Source organism: Dendrobates tinctorius, unplaced genomic scaffold (assembly GCF_039654945.1).
Source record: "Dendrobates tinctorius isolate UK_male_01 unplaced genomic scaffold, ASM3965494v1 ptg000016l, whole genome shotgun sequence".
In the NCBI taxonomy this organism is placed as follows: Eukaryota; Metazoa; Chordata; class Amphibia; order Anura; family Dendrobatidae; genus Dendrobates; species Dendrobates tinctorius.
Genome location: NW_027361684.1, coordinates 29,933,122 through 29,953,529, shown reverse-complemented (window position 1 = coordinate 29,953,529; position 20,408 = coordinate 29,933,122).

Sequence of the window (20,408 nt, the reverse complement as noted above, 5' to 3'; positions counted from 1 at the left end):
CTCCTTCTGCTTCAGGGGTCCAGACGTGTGGGTTGGCTCCCTTACGGATCAAAGACGAGATAGCGCCAGTCAAAGAGGAGAAATGGGAGATGAACTGCCGGTAGTAGTTTGCGAAGCCGAGAAAGCGCTGAATGGCTTTCACCCCTTGAGGACGTTGCCAGTTAAGCACGGCCGAAACCTTCTCAGGATCCATACGCAGACCAGAGTAGGAGATGATATAGCCCAGAAATGGAAGAGAGGACTGTTCAAAGGCACACTTCTCCAACTTGGCGTACAGACGATTCTCCCTCAAACGGAACAGTACGCGGCGGACATCTCTTCTATGGGTGGACAGATCAGGAGAGAAGACCAGGATATCGTCGAGGTACACCACCACACAGGAATACAGAAGGTCTCGGAAGACGTCATTCACAAATTCCTGAAAGACTGCGGGAGCGTTGCATAACCCAAAGGGCATGACGAGATACTCATAGTGTCCATCTCTGGTGTTGAAGGCGGTCTTCCACTCATCTCCGGAGCGAATACGGATGAGATTGTAGGCTCCACGGAGATCCAATTTAGAAAAGATTCGTGCCCCACGTAGCCGGTCGAACAACTCGGGGATGAGAGGTAGCGGATATCTATTCTTAACGGTAATCTCGTTGAGACCACGATAGTCAATACAGGGGCGCAGGGACCCGTCTTTCTTCTTGACAAAAAAGAAGCCAGCTCCAGCAGGGGAAGAAGACTTTCGGATGAAGCCCCTGGCCAAATTCTCCTGTACATATTCGGTCATGGCCTGGGACTCGAGTGGACTCAACGGATAGATCCACCCTCGGGGCGGAGTCGAGCCAGGAACAAGCTCGATAGGACAATCATATTGCCGGTGCGGAGGGAGGACCTCCGCTTCCTTTTTATCGAAGACGTCCGTGAAGGCCCAGTAAGCCGAAGGCAACTCCGCAGGGCCAGAGACAGGAGACGAGCATTTGAGGGGTCGTACTGGGCGGAGACATCTGGTTTGGCAGAATCGGCCCCAGCGAAGAATGTCTCCGGACCGCCAATCCAGAACAGGTTCATGCATTCGCAACCACGGAAGACCCAGGAGCACGGTGTGGGACAAAGACGGCAGCACGAAGAAGGTTATCTTTTCACGGTGCAAGACCCCGATCTGTAACTCCAGCTCTTCAGTGACCAGTGTAACAGCTTCGAGCAAGGGAGCACCGTCGACAGAGGCTAACTGCCAGGGAACCTCCAAGGACCTGGCAGGTATCCCTAATCTCTTCACCGCCTCGAGTTGGATGAAGTTTCCCGCAGCCCCAGAATCAATATAGGCTAACTCCGAAAAACGTTTGGAGCCCAGGAAAAACACAACAGAAAGGGTCAAGGGTAGAGAGGTGTCGGTGACACCTAGGGAGGCCTCTCTTACCTGTCCTAGGCAGAGGAGTTTCCTGGCCTCACAGGACAGGAACGCAGGAGATGGGAGGCGCTGCCACAATAGAGACAAAGGCCATGAGCGAGTCTGTCCTGGCGGCGAAGCTCCGCGGGCCTGAGTCGGTCCACTTGCATGGGTTCGGGAGCTGCGGCCGCGGCGGAGGACCGCGAGCGTGGTGGGCTGTGTGTCGGAGGAGAAAAACGATTGGGCCTTCTCTCCCTGGCGATCTCGCGGGAACGCTCCCGGAAACGTACATCCACTCGTGTTGCCAGCGAGATGAGGTCCTCCAAAGACGTGGGTGTATCCCGGCCTGCCAGCTCGTCCTTGATTCGGGATGATAAGCCTCGCCAAAAAGCCCCAACCAGGGCCTCATTGTTCCACCCCAGCTCCGAGGATAACGTACAGAACTGGATGGCGTACTGTCCTACCGAGAGAGTACCCTGGCGAAGGCAAAATAAAGACTCGGTAGCAGAGACCAGGAGACCGGGCTCATCGAAGACCTTACGAAAGGTCTCCAAGAAGGCCGCGAGCTGGGAGACTATCGGGTCATCGCGTTCCCACAAGGGTTTCACCCAGGCCAGTGCCTCACCCTCAAAGTGGGAAATCATAAAAGCCACTTTGGCCCGGTCGGAGGGATACTGTAGGGGAGCCAACTCGAAATGCAACTGGCACTGGTTGATGAACCCCCGACAGAGTTTGGGATCTCCGCTATAACGTGGGGGTTTGGCCAACCGGGGAGAGGAGTGTGGGACTGCCACAGGTGCCGGGACTGCGGCTGCCGTCTGTAGGGCTAGTAAGCGGTTATCTACAGAGGCAATGTAGTTCAAAATATGGGCCTGGGTGTCGCGCTGCTGGGCCAGTTCCTGCTGCAGGCCGGAAATCTGGGAGGCAATTCCCGGATCGGAGGTCTGCAAAGAGGAGAATCGGGACTCCATCGATTTGAGGAACGACATGATCCTCGCCTGGTTCTCACGAAGGAACAAAAGTTCCTTTTGGGTCGGGGTCGAGGTACCAGCGGGATCCATGGCCTGACTATCCTGTAAGGTACTCCTGGGGTGGACCCACTAGACCGTGGCAACGAACCTCCCGAGGACGAGCTGACCAGGTGGACCACCCCCTATACAGGGAGTGTATGGGGCAAGCCCACGGGTAACTATCACCACGGTAGCCGGCACCAGGGAAAGTATGAGCAGACAGACGGGTAGATCCAAATAGCAGGCACTGGACAGACGACACGGCTCGGAGACACAGGAGAGACGGCACGTCTTGGCGGGACAGGAGGGATGGCTCGGCTAGAAGACGCAGGAGGAACGGCACAGCTTGGCGAGACAGGAGGGATGGCACGGCTTGAAGACACAGGAGGGAAACGGACGAGGACTGAAGCCACAGAACCTAGGAGAGAGAGCACAAGAGGGACTGGGTAAATGCACGGGAGAAAGCTAGGGAGCACTAGGAGGGCGGCCAGAGTCACTAGCAAGTTCTAGTGATAGTCAGGCATCTCCTCCAGAAGGAGGCGGCCTGATATAGGGAGAGAGAAGGGCTTCCAGGTCATGACCTCCAGCTGGAGGAGGAGACGCGCGTCCTCAGGTGGGGGAGGGCGCGCGCCCGGCCATAGCGAGGAAACGCGCCCGCCGAGGAGGAGGAGCGGGAGCGCGCACCAGGGGGCTGGACCGAGGCGGCCGTGGGCTGTGGACGGGAGACCGGGAGAGACCGCGCCGAGGCCTGCAGCGGCCGGCGCGGCAGCGAGGAGAACCCCGGAGAGCGGGTGAGCCGGGGCCGGAGGGAGGTAAGAGGAGAAGTCCGCGGCAGCCGCCGCGTGACACTAAGTTTTCTTCTCTGCTTTTTGCATTTGTGTTTTGGTTTTGTTTTGCCTTGTTGCCTTGTTTTTCTGGATTTCTGCCATTCCCTGCTGGGGTGAGCTGAATTCCTTTTTGCTCTGTCTTCAGAAATACCTGAGTACTGATATAGTCTTTTTGAAGCCTAGCATCTTCAGGGCTTTTTTCCCTATCAGTCTGTTGGCTCTTGTTTTGATAGGGTTTTGGTGGATTGCAGACAGCAGCTTTTCTATCCTGTCCTATTTAGTTAGCTTTGGCCTCATCATTTCTATCTGTGTGAGTGTTTTTTCATCTTGCTTCACCGTCATTATATGTTGGGGGCTGCCTATTGCTTTGGGGTCTGCTCTGGGGCAGTTTAGATTTCCCTTTCTGTCTTTAGGCTATTTAGTTCTCCGGCTGTGATCGAGGGGTCTAGGGCACCGTAGGAACCCCCCATGGCTACTGCTAGTTGTTGTTGTTAGGTTCAGGGGTCTGCAATCCGATAGCTGCCAACTTCTCTGGTTTTCTGGACTTAGCTAGTATTTCTGTTTTTGCCTCCTACGGTGACTCATTCATAACAGGAAAGCCTGTAATCACTAACATAATACTTGTAGGGGAGGGGAGGGGAGAGAGCAAAAGAGGTATCTACTGACCATAAGAGCTTTCATCCTAGAGGCAAGAGACAATACAGTAGAGAAAGCCCCATTGACCATAAGAGCTTACACTTTAAGGGCTCACTCACAAGTCAGTTTTCATATACGAGTTCTATCCATGTTTTTCATGGATAGCACTTGTATTTATGGCAGTCTAAATGTCAGTGATTTTTTACTGACTGAGTGGTCCTTGAAAAAATTTGAAGACCTGTCCGATATTGATCGTAGTTTTGGATAAAACTCAACAATGAAAGTCTACGGGTTAATGACAAAATCAGACACAATTCGGATACTATTCATGTGCTGTCCGTTTCCACTACAAATTATTTCTACAAGCAATTTTCACAAATTTACAATAATTAGGGCATCACGGTGGCTCAGTGGCTCAGTGGATAGCACTGCAGCCTTGCAGCGCTGGAGTCCTGGGTTCGAATCCCACCAAGGACAACATCTGCAAGGAGTTTGTATGTTCTCCCCGTGTTTGTGAGAGTTTCCTCCGGGTACTCTGGTTTCCTCCCACATTTCAAAGACATACTGATAGGAAATTTAGATTGTGTGCCCCATCAGGGACAGTGATGATAATGGGTGCAAACTGTAAAGCCTACGGAATATGTTAGCGCTATATAAAAATAAGGATTATTATTTATTTATTAATTAAAATATGTTAAGAGATCATTGCCTTGCATAAAGAAAAAAAGGCAAACGCATTGGATGTTCCTGAAAATATAAGACTGGCTTATAGTATTACAGTCTTAAGGATGGGTATGCAGGAACAAATTGTGCACTTCACTTAATGAACCGCATCACTTTCATGCACTTCTGTGTGCCTCGCCACGAATGTTCCTCCAATCAAAGACTGGAATCACATTTCTGGCATAAGTTACCGCCACAACTTTTGATGAATTTTTCAGACAGACTTTGTGTCACGACTTTGTTGCTAGGAGTCCCGAGACCATGGACTCCTTCCCTTTCTCTAACAGTAGGAGCACCATAGCTTGTCCTGATTCCTGGATTACTTCTGATGGTGAAGATGCCTTGGCCACTTACCTTGCCTTAGCTTCTGAATCTGCCCTCAGTCCGTACCCTTCCCCCACCCAGGGGCGAGGGGAGTAGCAGTGTACCATAATACATCAACCAGACAAAAAAGGTAATATGAACAGGAGTATCGAAAAATACTAAACATGTAAATATCCTCAGATAAACAACAGAGGTAAACACCGGATAGTGGAGGATGTGTTAAAATCAAAGTAGGAGAAGAAAGGGAATTATCACACACTCAAACCCTAAAAACAGTCAGATAAATCCACCAACCGTCAACTCCAATAACCGCCAACAACCTCCAACCATGCAGCATAAGCTTTCTGACAATGAGTGCTAGCCAGTGCCCAGATTATATAGGAAATGGGAGTGGGTAACAGTGCACCAATGAGCCTTAACGCAGCTAAGCCTCAACTCAGTTGAAAGCTTCTAAGAGCGCTGAACTGAGCCGATTAACTCCTGCACCGCTAAAAGAAATTTAAACCGTTTAATATGAACTTGAAGTGCTTCTAATCAGTGCAGGAGTAGGAGAAATCAGACACTGCAGTCTTCTGGCTCCTTTCTGTCATGATAAACTCGTGACACTTTGCCACAATTCATCCCATCCCACCTCAATCCACTTTGGTGGATCTGGCTGAAATTTGCCTGACAATACCAAAAGTAGCAAATTTTTTAACAACTTTGTGTTACGTACAAACATTGTGACAGTTGAGTGTGTCTTATGTTATTATTGTGGTGAAAACACCTTCTTGCTTAGGTCCCCCTCTATTTACCAAAACAAAAAGAAGTCAATAAACAATGGCTCTGGTGTACCGATGAGCAAGCTGTTAATGTATAACATGAACAGATGGTGATTTAAATGCGCACCATGACACACTAATCAAAAAAGCGAAAAATTTGTTCAGCTCACCTCTTAAAGGGCTTTATATACCCTGTCCTTCAAACCGTACATCCAAGCTCTCACCTCCTCCTGTCGCCTCAAGCTCAAAAATACTTGCAGAATCCATTACCTCAACCCTCACTCTACCAAAATGCTTGTGCATGCTCTAATCATCTCCTGCCTCGACTACTGCAACATCCTCCACTGTGGCCTACCTTCTAACAGTCTCACACCCCTCCAGTCCATCCTTAACTCTGCTGTCCGACTTATTAATCTCTCTCCTCGCTACTCCTCCGATTCTCCTCTTTGCAAATCCTTTCACTGGCTCCCAATTTCCCAACGTATCGAGTTTAAATTACTAACACTGACCTACAAAGCCATCCATAACCTTTCTCCTCAGTATATTTCCGAACTAATCTCCCAATATCTTCCCTCACATAATCTCCAGTCTTCCCAACACCTCCTCTCCTCCACGCTTATTCGCTCCTCACCCAATCGCCTCCAAGATTTCTCCTGAATATCCCCCATCCTCTGGAGTTCTGTGCTCCAACATGTCCGGTTATCTACCACATTTGGATCCTTCAGACGGAACCTGAAAACCCATCTCTTCAAAAAAAAAGCTTACAACCTCTAATGACCATGCGGACACTTAAACACCATCGGAGCTACTGCAACCCCTGACGTACTGTCTCCTTCCCCATAATCCTGTAGAATGTAAGCCTGCAAGGGCAGGGTCCTCTTCCCTCTGTATCAGTCTGTCACTGTTAGTTTGTTTACTGTAAGTAATATTTGTATTTTGATGTAACCCCTTCACACCATGGAATTAATGGTGCTATATAAATAAATACTAATAATATGTATATGCACAAGGTGTGCAAGGATGAAAGGAGTCAGAAAATGAAATGAATGGTCCTGCAGTGCATTCAATTTTCAAAATATATAAACACTGAAAATCTATAGATTCATAGGCTATTGTTATTTTTTCTAGTATGCCCTGTTTTTAACAAGTGTAGTTCAATGTTTTGAATGGATAAATAAATTTCACTTGTCAAATAAAAAAAATAATTTTTTTTTTTCACAAAAAAATACTTAGATTTAACCCTTTAGTGCCATAGCCTGTTTTGACCTTCATGACCGGGCCAATTTTTTCAATTCTGACCAGTGTCACTTTATGAGGTAATAACTCTGGAATGCTTCAATGTATCCCAGTGATTCTCAGATTGTTTTTTCATGACATATTGAACTTCATGATAGTTGTAAAATGTGTTTTATATACAGTAACTTGTGTTTATTTCTGAAAATATTGGAAATTTTGCAAACATTTTTTTAAACCAAATAGTTATGTCACACAAAATATTTCCGAAATAACATTTACCACATTTCTACTTTACATCAGCACAATTTTTGAAACATCTTTTTTTTGCTTTCAAAGTTAGAAGGATTCAAAGTTGACCATTTTTTTTAGGGACCACCTCACACTTGAAGTGACTTTGAGGGGCCAATATGACAGGAAATGCCCAAAAGTGACACCATTCTAAAAACCGCACCCCTCAAGGTGCTCAAAACAACATTCAAGAAGTTTATTAACCTTTCAGGTGCTTCACAGGAATTAATAGAATGTGGAAGGAAAAAATGAACATTTAACTTTTTCCTATAAAAATGTTACTCTATCCCCAAATTTTTCATTTTCACAAAACTAAGAGAAGAAAATGCACCATAACATTTGTTGTGCAGTTTCTCCTGAGTATACCAATACCACATATGTGCTGGAAAACTGTTTGGGTGTACGGCAAGGCTCAGAAGGGAAGGAGCACTGAATAGAAGGTTAAATTGTCTGGAATCATTAGAGGACACCATGTCGCGTTTATTGTCTGGAATCAGTAGAGGACACCATGTCGCGTTTGGAGGTCCCCTGATGTGCCTAAACAGTGGAAACCCCGCAGAAATGACCCCATTTTGGAGTCTTCACCTCTCAAGGAATTTATCTAGATGTGTGTAGAGTATTTTTAACTATCAGGGGCCTCACAGAATTTTATAATGTTGAGCCGTGAAAATAAAAAAAAAATCACGCTTCCCACAAAAATGTTCTTTAATCCCCATTTTTTTTTTTTTAACAAGGGTACCAGGGGAAAATGGAACCCAAAATTTGTTGTACAATTTTCCCTGAGTACATTGATACCCCATATGTGTTGGAAAAACTACTGTTTGGGCACATAGCATGGCTTAGAAGGGAAGGAGCAATGTTGACTTTAGGAACAAAAAGTTGGCTAGAATCGATAGTGGATGCCATGTTGCATTTGAGGAGTCTCTGATGTGCCTCAACAGTGGATACCCTCCCTCTCCACAACTGACCCCAATTTGGAAATTAGACCCTCAAAAAAATTATTTATGTACGGTGAGGACTTTGAACTCCCAGGTACTTCACAAAACTTTACAAAATTGAGCCATGAAAATAAAAAAATCAAATTTCCCACAAAAATGTTCTTTTATCCCAAATTTTTTAATTTTTACGAGAGTAACAGGAGAAAATACACCTTAAAATTTGTTGTGCAATTTCTCCTGAGTACGCTAATAACCCAAATGTGGTGAAAAACTACTGGTTGGAAGCATGGTAGAGTGTAAAAGGGAAGGAGCAACGTTTGGGTATAGAAATACAAAGTTGGCTGGAATCGATAGTGGACTCCATGTCGCGTTTGGAGGGTCCCTGATGTGCCAAAACAGTGGAAACCCCCCACAAGTGACCCCATTTTAGAAACTACACCCATAAAGGAAATTATCTATAACTGTGGTGAGCATTTTGGAAGCCTCAGGGTCTTCACAGAATTTTATAGTTTTGAGCCATGCAAATACAAAAATCACATTTTTCCCACAAAAATGTTGTTTTAGCCCCAATTTTTTTTATTTTCAAAAGGGTAACAGGAGAAAATGGATGCCAACAATACCCAATATTTGTTGGAAAATATCTGTATGGCGCACGGCAGGTCTGGAAAGGGAATGAGCACTATTTTGGCTGGAATAGGTTGCGGATACCATGTCACATTTGAAGAGATCCTGACATGCCAAAACAGCAGGCACTCACATGATGCAGTTTGACAATTCTCTTAGACGAGAAACGGCTGTCGATGAGTTGGATGATGCTGTGTCTTCAAGGCTGCTCCTCGATTCAATCCAGTAACCTTTCGCTTGGGAGTCAACTTGATAATACACTGAAATATTAAGGAATGTGAAAACAGGTTGTAATTTGTAGTATACAGGAAGAAAAAGATTTTTTCGCCATGAGGAGCAAAACAGTAACAATGCAGTGACATGACAAGAATCTGCATAACTAAACATATGCTAAATAGTTGCAAGTCAAAGTCAAACTTATGTATGAGAAAGCCAAGATGATTGTCTATAAAATGACGGTGGTCTCACGTTCGAAGCACAAGTGGATGGTGAGATATGGAGCGTGAATGTCAAAAGTTCAAAACTTTCTTACGCTTTGGCTCATCAGTGTATTTATTGGCATAATATAAATTAAATTATCATTACTTCATATTTGCTGTAATAACCGACTACCCTCCACCCCGCCAAGCCAGCAAACTAGTCGTGACTGCAACATGAAACTAGGATGGTTAAAAGCCTGATGTCTGTGCCAAATGAGTACGTGCAATGGTGCAGGTCAGCTGCTGTCAGGTGCATTTCATGTAAATGTTTCTATAAAAAGGATAAGGCGAACAGTGGCATTACATGGGACTTCTTTCTGTAACTCTCTCAGTTCAGACAAAGACTTCTTTGACCAAGGAGCTGCAGTCTAGCCTGGCTAACTTTAATGCTTCAGTCAGCACTGCTTCACTAAAGTGCAGAAATTAATCAGAAAAATATCATAAACAGTTGATTCAAGAACAGATGACTGGTGGAGAATATCTGCACTGTAGTGGGTGTAATGCATTACTAATGATGGGCTTTGGCACTATAAATCCACTACAACATAAGGATGTATAAAGCATATAATTTCTTGTTTGAATTTATGTAATACTAGCTGAAGAGCCTGGCGTTGCCTGGGCATAGTAACCAACTGTGGTTAGTTATAACAAATTATAATGATTATATTGCACATAAAAACATTTCACATCATATATTCAACACTACAGATTTGCAACACAAATTAACTAAACGATTACCCAAGTATTGATAGTGTTTTATTTTCAACTCATTCAAGAGCCTTTTGATAAACAACATTTTTGGTTTTTCCTTTCGGTGCAAAGATGAACAGATTTTTGGCAGTTCCAACTCTTGAACAGATCACGTAAAGTTGACCATGAGAAAAGCATGGAGATTGCAAATCGATCCCTACTACTTAAATCGATCCCTACTACTTTCAAGGACTGTCCCTGAGCATTGTTAAAGGACATTGCAAATAGCAGTTGAACTGGAAACTGGAGGCGTTTAAAATAAAAAAACAAATCAGATGGAATGCATGGAATTCTTGGAATGTCCTCTCCTTTGGCACATCCTGTTTCTGAGCTGTGTATCTAACCCTATCCTGTGTGATAATGTCTGCTGAGCTGTGTACCTAATCCTCTCCTGTGTGATACTTTCTGCTGAGCTGTGTATCTAATCCTATCGTGTGTTACTGACTGCTCAACCGTTAATCTTATCCTATCCTGTGTGATACTGACTGCTGAGCTGTGTATCTAATCCTATTCTGTGTGATACCGTCTGCTGAGCCATGTATCTAACCCTATCCTGTGTGATACTGACTGCTGAGCCGTGTACCTAATCCTATTGTGTGTTACTGTCAGCCGTGTATCTAATCCTATCCTGTGATACTGACTGCTGAGCTGTGTATCTAATCCTGTCCTGTGTGATACTGTCTGCTGAGCCGTGTATCTAATACTATTCTGTGTGCTGAGCTGTGTATCTAATCCTATCCTGTGTGACATTACCTGCTGAGCCATGTACCTATTCCTATGCTGTGTGATACTGACTGCTGAGCTGTGTATCTAGTCCTATCATGTGTGATACTGACTGCTGAGCTGTGTATCTAATCCTATCCTGTGTGATACTGACTGCTGAGCCATGTGTCTAATCCTCTCCTGTGTGATACTGACTGCTGAGCTGTGTATCTAATCCTATCCTGTGTGATACTGACTGCTGAGCTGTGTATCTAATCCTATCCTGTGTGATACTGGGCTCCCCCTGCAGTCTGTGTCAGAGGGTGGTCTGTGTTGGCACAGTAATAAATTGTGTTATTTCCAGCTTTACAGAAGGACGCTAACACCATAGAAATGATAAGAATAATAGGCCTCAGTTACCACAACTGTCTACAAAGAAAACTGTTGCTGATAGCAACCAATCACAGCTCATTTTTCATCTTTTAAAACAGCTCTGGGACAGCGTGGCGAGTTTTGAGTGGCGACTTTTGTGTTTCAACTTTTAAGTGGCGAGGTTGGTGTATGTGTGGTGAAATGCGTGCTGAGGGTGGTATATGTGTTGAAGCACGTGGTAGTGTGTGGCGCATTTTGTGTGTGTGTTCATATCCCTGTGTGTGGTGAGTAACCCATGTCAGGGCCCCACCTTAGCAACTGTCCGGTATATACACTTTGGCGCCATCGCTCTCATTCTTTAAGTCCCCCTTGTTCACATCTGCCAGCTGTCAATTTGCCTCCAACACTTTTCCTTTCACTTTTTCCCCATTATGTAGATAGGGGCAAAATTGTTTGGTGAATTGGAACGCGTGGGGTTAAAATTTCGCCTCAGAACATAGCCTGTGACGCTCTCGGGGTCCAGACGTGTGACTGTGTAAAATTTTGTGGCTGTAGCTGCGACGGTGCAGATGCCAATCCCGGACACACACACACACATAGTGCTTTATATATTTTAGATTAGCCATGACACAATCAGTTTTGTTTTTCCTTCTTTGCAAAACATCAGATAATGAAATCTTGGTGATTCCAGCATGTTCCAGGGCTGTTCCTGGTTTAGTCCTTAGTAGGAATTACAAAATGATAAATATAAGCATTACTTATTAAGGTGAGGTTTTAACCCCTTTACCCCCAAGGGTGGTTTGCACGTTCATGACCAGGCCAATTTTTACAATTCTGACCACTGTCCCTTTATGAGATAATAACTCTGAAACGCTTCCATAGATCCCGGTGATTCTGACATTGTTTTCTCGTGACATATTGCACTTCATGTTAGTGGTAAAATTTCATTGATATAACTTGCGTTTATTTGTGAAAAAACGGAAATTTGGCGAAAATTTAGAAAATTTTGCAATTTTCCATTTTGCCCTTAAATCACAGAGATATGGCATACAAAAAACTTAATAAGTAACATTTCCCACATATTTACTTTACATCAGCACAATTTTGGAACCAAAATTTTTTTTGTTAGGAAGTTATAAGGTTTAAAAGTTGACCAGCGATTTCTCATTTTTGCAACACTATTTTATTTTTACGGACCACATCACATTTGAAGTCACTTTGAGGGGTCTATATGATAGAAAATACCCAAAAGTGACACCATTCTAAAAACTGCACCCCTCAGGGTGCTCAAAACCACATTCAAGAAGTTTATTAACCCTTCAGGTGCTTCACAAGAATTTTTTGAATGTTTAAAAAATGAACATTTAACTTTTTTCACAAAAAAATTACTTCAGGTCCATTTTTTTTATTTTACCAAGGGTAACAGGAGTATTTGGACTGCAAAAGTTATTGTACAATTTGTCCTGAGTACGGTGATACCTGATATGTAGGGGGAACCACTGCTTCAGCGCATGGCAGAGCTCAGAATGGAAGGAGTGCCGTTTGACTTTTTCAATGCGAAATTGGCTGGAATTCAGATTGGACGCCATGTCACGTTTGGAGAGCCCCTGATGTGCCTAAACAGTGGAAACCCCCCACAAGTGACACCATTTTGGAAACTAGACCCCCCAAGGAACTTTTCTAGATATGTGGCGAGAACTTTGAACCCACAAGGGCTTCACAGAAGTTTATAACGTACAGCTGTACAATTAAAAAATCATATTTTTTCCACAAAAATGATCTTGTCACCCCCAATTTTTATTCTCCCAAGGGTAACAGGACCCTCAAAGTTATTGTGCAATTTGTCCTGAGTACGCTGATACCCCTTATGTGGGTGTAAACGACTATTTGGGCGCATGGCAGAGCTCGGAAGGGAAGCAGCGCCATTTGACTTTTTTGGCTGGAATTGAGATCGGATGCCATGTTGCGTTTGGAGAGCACCTGATGTGCCCAAACAGTGGAAACCCCACAATTCTAACTCCCATCCTAACCCCAACACACCCCTAACCCTAATCTCAGCCCTAACCCTAGCCCTAACCCTAACCCTAATGGGAAAATGGAAATAAATACATTTTTTTTATTTTATTATTTTTCCCTAACTAAGGGGATGATCAGCGATCTGTCACAGGCAGTGCAGCAGGCTTCCTCCTTGCCTGCGCTTTGCAGGCACTGAGGAAGCCGGCTCCCTGCAGGCCCCCGAAGGTCCCCGTCACCATCTTGGATTCGGGGGCCTGCAGGGAAGGAGCCCTCCGCAGCAGCACTGCACATTGCGCTGCCGTGGGGGGCTCAGGGAAGCACGGAGGGAGCCCCCTCCCTGCCGATGCTTCCCTTTAACCCCCGGTACACCGCGATCATGTTTGATCGCGGTGTGCAAGGGGTTAAAGTGACAGGGGCGGTCCGTGACCGCCCCTGACACATTGTGCCGGGTGTCAGCTGTGATAATCAGCTGACACCCGGCGGCGATCAACGGCGCTCACCACGTCGGCGCCGCTGATCGCTATGACGTACTATCCCGTCCTGGGAATTAAGTCCCAGGGCACATGGACGGGAAAGTACATCATATGGGATTAAGGGGTTAAACTCTTCAACGGATCACAGTGATTATTTTTTCGAGACATATTGTTCTTCATTATAGTGGTAAAATTTGTTAGATATAATTTTCATTTGTTTATGAAAATATCAGAAATTTGACAAAATGTTTTACATTTTTATTCTTATGCCCTTAAATCAGAGAGTCATGTCATACAAAATAGATAATATATAACATTTCTGATATGTCAAACTTTACATCTACATAATTTTTGAAACATAATTTTTTTGTCAGGAAGATAGAAAAGTTGAAAGTTGATCAGCAATTTCTTATTTTTCCAACAAACTGTACAATACCATTTTTTAGGGACCCCATCACATTTGAAGTGACTTTGGGGGGCCTACATGTCAGAAAATACCCCAAAAGTGATGTCATTCAAAAAAACTGCACCCCTTAAAGTGCTCAAAACCCCATTCAAGAAGTATATTAACTAGTGATGAGCGAATATGTTCGGATAACGTGTAATCCGAGCATGCTCAGGTGTTATCTGAATATCTTGGGCATGCTTGGATAATATGTTCGTGTCGGCTGTGCGAACAGGCAATCCCTGCATGTGTTGCGGCTGTCTAACAGCTGCAAAACATGCAGCAGCAGTGGCTAGAACATATTAACCGAGCTTGCTCATCACTAATATTAACTAGTGATGGGCGAGCACTAAAATGCTCGGGTGCTCATTACTCAGGTCGAGCAAATTGGAATACTCGGGTACTCGGACAGAACAACGAGCCCAATATAAGTCTATTGAGACCCGAGCATTTTTTCAGCGACACCCCCTGGGGTCCTTTTAGGATCTAAAAACGTATGAATTCGATGGGAACAGTGCTCAAATGACACAGGAACATTATGGGAAATACCCCTGGAAGAATTTCTGACTCCCATGTCACAGCTGTGAACAATGTTGTCAGAGTATTATGTCACTTTTCCGGACGCACAATAAAACATACAAAAACGAAACCAAAATGGATTTTCCTGGGAAATATGTTAAGGAACATCCTTTCCAGGGTAATGATTTGTATGTAAGGCAAAATAAATAACCCCAAAAAAATGTACCTCCACCACTTGGGCTATGTTCACACGTAGCGTTTTTGATGCGTTTTTCAACTTTAGCATTGCTTTCAACCACGACAAATGCATTCACTGGTTAAATTTTAACATTTGACATCCTTAGCTGGCGATGTGGTGTGTGACTCATCATCAGACACATCCTGTTTCATTTATGAAGGAGTGACTCTTAAAGTCACAAAGCCTATTTTTATAGGGGCATCAGGCGGCATTAATATTCTTAAAGGGTCATCTGCCGGCTATGCTTTGTTGTTCCCATTATTAAACAGTGGGACTCCTCTACTGTTATTGCCTATGCAGTGAGTGGCTGGGCTTCCAATAGTTAGGACGCACCACAATACCCCTTCGACGAGACGTACTGGAGGGCCTTATGAAAAAATGTTCCCATTATAAGAAAGTGGGTCTTCCATAGTGTTTGCCAATGCATTGAATGCAAGGCCCGCCTTGCCACAAAGTTACACGCACCCCAATAACCCTTTGAAGTGACGTAGTGGATGGCCACATGAAACCATAATGTGTAAAAAAAATTTACGGGCATCAAAAACACCCTTTAACACAATAACATGGCTGTTGCACCACGGACCATGGTCACCATGATGATCTAGTGGTGGTGGCTGATGAGGATGAGGAGACGGAGGAGGATAACAGCAAATAGGCAAAATCAGGACGTGTATACCCATGTATGGGTGTGAAGTGGTGCATGGGAATACACCTCCCAAAAAATGACACTGGATTTGAGGTTATGTTTCACTGTTATCATTCGGTGGTGTAGAGAAGTCTGGTCCAATCCAGCCCTTGTTTATTTTTATAAGAGTCAGCCTGTTAGCATCTTCAGTTGACAGGCGGATGCGCTTATCAGTTATTCCACCAATGGCACTAAAAACCCGCTCTGACAAAACGCTAGTGGCAGGGCAGGACAGGACCTCCAAGGCGTAAAGAGCCAGTTCATGCCACGTGTCCAGCTTGGATACCCAATAATTAAAAGGGACAGAGGAATCACGGAGGACGTTGGTCTGGTCAGCAAGGTACTCCCTCAGCATCTTCCAAAATTTTGCACTCCTTGTGAGAGTACCCCACGCCTCAGGGCCATTGCGATGGGAGTGTCTGAGAAAACTCTCCCAGAACTTTGTCAGTGTTCCCCTGCCTCTGCTGGATTGGAGTTCTGTCTCTCTCACCTGTACTCCTTGATTGTACAACGAACTGTGACCTCTGCCACCAGCGTCTTCAGATGGAAATTTTTTTAATAATTCCGCAACAATGGCCTTCTTACTGCACCATTTTAGTATGCCTTCGTGTGACAGTGGCTGCTTAAATATTTTGGCACCGCTACATGCGATCTCATCTTGCCCCGCTTCAAGTGGACCGGGCCAGAGGCCCAAATCTATAAATGAAAAAGTGAACAGCTCTACGGAGTGTCCAAGTGTAGGATCAGAGAAAAGCAAAACACAAAACAAATATCCTGGAATAAAAAAGTAAAAAAATATATTGCAAAAATTGCATGAAGGTAGTAATAATAGTAATAATAAGGGTATTTAGTTAACATAATTTTGATCAAAATAATGTAGAAGCCATCCCGCCACGTCACGGCAACCCTTGTGGGACAGTCCTAACTCTTGTATTTAAAACCTTTCCACTTGTCAAGTGACGTAAATGTGAACAAGGATAGAGGGACTGAACCACCAGTAATAGTATAGGCCAGACAGGATGGATTTTCCAACTCAGAAACAGGGCGGTCACACCCTTATATGCACAGAATGCACAATGAAACAAATGAGAAACTGGGTCTGAGCAGAAAAAGTAAATTAATGTGCATGCAAAATGTAATTGCATATGAACACATGACCTTTACACAGAGAAAACCAAAAGCAAAACACAAAACAAATATCCTGGAATAAAAAAGTAAAAAAATTGGAAAGGTTTTAAATACAAGAGTTAGGACTGTCCCACAAGGGTTGCCGTGACGTGGCGGGATGGCTTCTACATTATTTTGATCAAAATTATGTTAACTAAACACCCTTATTATTACTATTATTACTACCTTCATGCAATTTTTGCAATATATTTTTTTACTTTTTTATTCCAGGATATTTGTTTTGTGTTTTGCTTTTGGTTTTCTCTGTGTAAAGGTCATGTGTTCATATGCAATTACATTTTGCATGCACATTAATTTACTTTTTCTGCTCAGATCCAGTTTCTCAAGTGTAGAATCAGTTGTCTCCAGGCAAACGGCATGGTGGGAGGAAGGAGGATCAGAGTGAGAAACATGCGGTCCAGACTCACGGCTACTCAGACTTGACCGTGTGGAAGACAGGGTGGTGGTGGTGGCAAAGTGACTAGAAGCATTATCCGCTATCCAACCAACAACCTTTAGACACTGCTCTGGGTTCAATAGTGGTGTTCTGCGATCCCCTAGTAATTTGGACAGGAAGGTGTTTGTTGTGGCACAATTTAAGCTTGCCCACAGCCTCAGCCTCCACATGCACCATCACCACCACGTCCACTTCCCCGTCGCCTGTCATGTGCTTTGCCCATTTTAAATGGACTACAATATTTTCCATGCTCACTACAAATGGCTGAATTTGGAGTGAACTTATATGTGATCCGTGTGCGGGAAAACCACAGTTTAAAATATCTGGCATGTAGGTAACAATTTTTTTTTTAGCAAACTGGTGTCAATAACTAGGTTAAGACACAGGAAAAAATTTGAATGGAGGCATCAAATGCCACAATTTGTAGCCCACAGATAGATAAGGCATGTGACGGAGATACCACACTGTAAAATATATGGCCTGTATTTTTATTTTTTTTACAGGAAAATAGTGTCAAGGACTAGGGTAACACACAGTAAAAACAGTTGAATGAAGGCCTCCCCTGCCTCCACCTCCTGGCGTCCTGTCGGCAGATCTGCAACTAGAGCCATTAGGGCCCGCCCGCGTGCTCTCCTGCCTACTTAAAGGGACAGGGTGCATTTTTCAAAAAGTGCAATTATCCAATGGCAGCGCACTGGCTGCTATTTCTGGCCTCTCCTCCAGAGGGAGAGCGCCGGAGCAACGAGGATCAATCATTGCTACATCCGGTTCTTATGCTAACCTGTCTGCGCTGCGTCTGCAGTCTCTGTGCATTGTCTATGCTATCTGTCTCCACAGAGTATCAGTATCCTGTGCTTCCTGGTTATATCTGGAACCATCTGGGCGAAAGCCATCCCATTCCGCCAACAGCCATCCGAGTCCAAGGACTGTGTGAAGGTCACTGGAACCGACTCCTTACCAACTACCCGAATCCAGGACCCGTCTCATTACGGACTCTGCTGCAACTACTCTTATCCCTTTTGGTCCGCTGGGACAGCTGCCACGTGTTCGGGGTCTAACTGGAGGTAGCACCTGTGTCCTCCGGGTAATCCTTTCTGGCCCTGTCAGAGGGGCTTCACTACGGGTACCCGGGGCTCAATAGTCACGCCCCCTTCGGAGCCCCCCGGACCGTGGCCCCAAGGTCCCACTTTAAAAATAAAAACGAATGTGAACTTCACCATCTCCATCTCTGCCTCCGCTTCCATTCGTTACAATAACTTTTATTAAATTCCATTAAAAATTTTCAAAAAGTCTCAAAGGATTAATACCAAATTGGTGAGAGGATCAGACAGAAAAATATTCATATGCCAGGAACAAAAATATCTCAATTACAAAAAGATATATGCTAGGGAGATCAAAATAAATACTATCTATTTTCCCTACCTGGCAGCGGAGGTTGGCACCCTATGGGGGAGACAAATTGGCGCCTCCACTCCACGTCGACTAGCCTATCTGACTCTGAAGGGGATCCCTCACCAAGCCAACACCAACACCATAAAACAAAAGTGCTTAAGTGCTTATCAATTAGAGAATCTAATACTTATCTGTTTGCTCAGAGAGTGTTGAGAAAACAGTTAATACTAAAGTGCTTATTTCAGTATAAAAGAATGTGTCTCCTACAGATAGATAAACTCTGCCAGCAAGTTTAAAGGAGAACACAGATATCTCTGAATTAAGGGCCTGTCACACTAAGCGAAATCGCTAGCAATATCGCTATAACGTCACTGGATTTTGTGATGTTATAGCGATATATTGCTAGCGATATCGCTATGTCTGATACTTACCTCCGACCGCTCCCCCGCTGGTTTTCGCTGATCGCGCGAGAACGTCCTGGACTGTTTCTCATCGTCAGCTTCCTGCTGGGGCTTCCTGCTGTGGAGAGACGAGCGACGTGTGGACACGGGCGGGAGGACGTCAGGATTGCCTCGTCTGACAGGTAAGTAGCCACCCCCGACCCCTGCGATGTCGCTGGTGAGATCTGCCTGTGTGGCAGCTCACTAGCGACCACTTAGCCATGCACCAGCGATCCTGACCACGTCATATTGCTGGTCGGGATCGCTGGTGCATCGCTAAGTGTGACAGTACTTTTAGTTAGTCAAATATCCAAATACCATTAACATAGCCAGGTAAGATAACCTCAAAGAATGTTTCTAGATTGTAATAAGAAAAATGAAAAAACAGTCCCGATATACTTGCTGTCACCATCAAAACATACATAAATGATTTGTGAAAATGAGGAAATGGTTGCACTCAATTGCATTAATGCATGTCAATGTGCAATACATGAAGTGTGAATAGCATTAATGGCTTTTGAAATTTATGAAAAACACAAGAGATGCTTAGCCCAAAATTTGGCCAAAAAATGTGAGCCCATCCACTAACGTCAAGGTAATCTCATCGATCGGATGGGTCCCTGACCTAACTGCTCAGCACTATAATATGGATTCACTATAAATATTGAGCTGACAAAGTTTTCCAGAGCCTTTGTGCTACCAGTAACATGGAAGCCCCTATTTTTCTGTTAACAGATGATGAACCTGAGTGGGGACTTGTTTTTCTGTGGATTGAGTTGAACCTTTTATTGGCAACATTTTGGATCACGCTTATCCTGTGCTCTACACTGAGCACTTACATTGGAGTTTCCATCTAAATCTCTGAGTGACGAACCACCAAGGGATCCATTTAATATGAGGCAGCAAACTTACTTTGGACTCCGTCTGGCCCCTCTCTCTCCCTTCCTTCTAAACTCTGTAATCAATATGGATCTCAGCATTTAGGGGGTTAAACAGCCAGAAACGGTGCCGATTCTGGCAGTAAGAGCCGAATGTCAGCTTTCATGTTAGATGAACACCTGGCAGTGATTGCGCATGCACTGCCCCTGTGCCCTCGCGATTGCCGGGATGTATCTATACATCCAAGGTTGTAATCCACTCCCCCTTCCCCATGTGCTTTCATACATGCTCCTAAGGCCAAAGAGTTACTGATATTCTCTGGTCTTAAGCTGTCATTATCTCATTAATTTAATAGTATTTCAATCACATAACTAATTGCATCAATTTATTTGGGCATTCCTTTCTTACAGTTTTTGCAGAACTTTTTCTTTTGTTCTTAAAAACAAGCGCCAAATGGAAACCAGAAGGACCCTATAATAATAATTCCATTTTCATATCTCATCAACAGATTACTTTTGAACTTGAATTTAGTTTGTCTCTTCTTAAAACGGAACAGATAAATTCAATGTGCCAAAGGACGTTTGAATATTGCCTCATCAAGCTGTATAGCAATTCATTAGTTACATTGATTAGTTACATAAAGAGGAAAATT